This window comes from Cotesia glomerata, linkage group LG10 (genome assembly GCF_020080835.1).
Source record: "Cotesia glomerata isolate CgM1 linkage group LG10, MPM_Cglom_v2.3, whole genome shotgun sequence".
NCBI classification, from domain to species: Eukaryota; Metazoa; Arthropoda; class Insecta; order Hymenoptera; family Braconidae; genus Cotesia; species Cotesia glomerata.
In genome coordinates this window covers 1,492,925-1,494,905 of record NC_058167.1, presented here as the reverse complement: position 1 = coordinate 1,494,905, position 1,981 = coordinate 1,492,925, and positions in this window count along the sequence as shown.

Sequence of the window (1,981 nt, the reverse complement as noted above, 5' to 3'; positions counted from 1 at the left end):
AACTTGATGTATAAATTAACCGTAACTGCTGGAAGTCAACACTTACTGAGAAAGCACTGGCTATCAGGGTAGTACCTTTTATAAAACGGCAAAATAGGCTCGTTCAAGTTTACTAAGCTCTTGACAGATTTTAGCAGATATTGTACTAAAAACTAAAAGTGACTACATTCTCTCTAAAGAATATCAATAAGAAAACAATGCAAGGTATACATATACAGTAAATATGCAGTACATTGGCTGCGTTCAAGTTTACTAAGTTCTTAGCAGATCTGAGCATATCTTGTAGCAACAACTTAAAATAACTATATTATTTTTTTTTTAAATCTATAATAAAACAATGCAATGTATATTTATTTAAGTGTGTCTAAAATTAATTTTTTTGGTAGATAAAGTCAGCCTTGCTCAGAACTTAGTAAACCTGAACGCAGCCATTTACGGTTTGAATGCTGTCAATATACTGTAATTTTCCTATTGTATCGCCGTAAATATTCTGAATTTATTTCGTAATTTTTTTGTAATAATTCGGCAAAAAAACTTGCTAAAATAACTGAAGTATTACGGTAAACATACAGCATTTATATCGTATAAATACCGAATCTTTGCATCATTTCCATAACCGTGAGGGGTAACATGTAATTACTGGTAGGTGATCTATTACTTTAGCCGTTTTTATGATCTAATAAATAAATAAATAATAAATTTCAAACTTAGAGGAAAATAAATGCCAAAATTAGTAGAATTTTTTATTGCTTGTACAACATTTTTTTTTGGTTGAGATTAACATATTTTTTGCAGACAAATAAAAATAGTATATTACACACCTGTGGCAAGAAAATGAGAAATGTCTCAGAACACATATATGTTGCCCGAGGCGAAGCCGAGGTCGACATATATGTGATCTGAGATATTTATTATTTTGCTGCCATAGGTTTGTATACTATTTTTCTGTCCGACAGAGGCGGAAAGCGGCAATTTCGTTTAGCGCAGCGGGCCGAAAGTTGCCACTTTCCGCCTGGAGGGCAGAAAATGTCATTTTCTCCCCTCCGGGCGGAAAGCGTCAATTTTCCTCCTGCTGCGTTAAACGAAAATGCCGCTTTCCGCCTCCGTCGAGGAGAGAAAAATAGTATTCTCACCACGGGCAGGAAATAAGAAAGCCTCAGATTACATGTAATCTGAGACATTTCTTATTTTCCTGCCCTAGGTAAGAAATATACTATTGTTGAAAAAAATCAAAATTTTAGTTTTAAACTTAAAGCAATCGATGAAAAATTAAAAAAAAATTTTTTTATTATATTTTTCTTACAAAGCTTCACTTCAAGTTTGAAAAAATGACTCCAATATTTTGTTTTTGATTTTAAGTTAATTAGTGACTATAAATTTTTGAAAACTTACCTTACAAATAATTTTTCAAAAATCGTATTATGAACTTCTAACGATAAATGACTAAAAATTTACAAGTAAGCTTCTTTCATTGTAATACTAGAAAATGTCAAAACAATCAGCTAAATAAAAAAATACGATTTTTACAATTAGGATGATTTTTTATTAAATGACTCATATACATTTTCAATTTTTAGGTTTTTTATCTTCATTAACATGTTGTTATTATACTATTTAAGCCTTATCAATTATTTTGAATATGATTCAATACGACGCGCCTAAGAAATTGCATATTCGTCTCCTTGGGACCATTCCAATACGTGTAATACATACAAATTCTAATAAATAATAGTGATTATTTTCAGTTACAGAATATAATAAATATTAGACTATTGTGATAAGTTATTAGTGATTTATGAGTATCATTGATGAGTATTTAGAAGGTATATTTGATGTATTTAATTTTATAAAGTTGACGAAATAACAGATTTTCGAAAAGCCCGCAAATTACGATCCGGAATGGCGGAATAAAACTGCCATTCAAGATTATTCGTCGCGGCTACTCAGTATCGTCAATAATTCTGTAATATCCGTAGTGAGC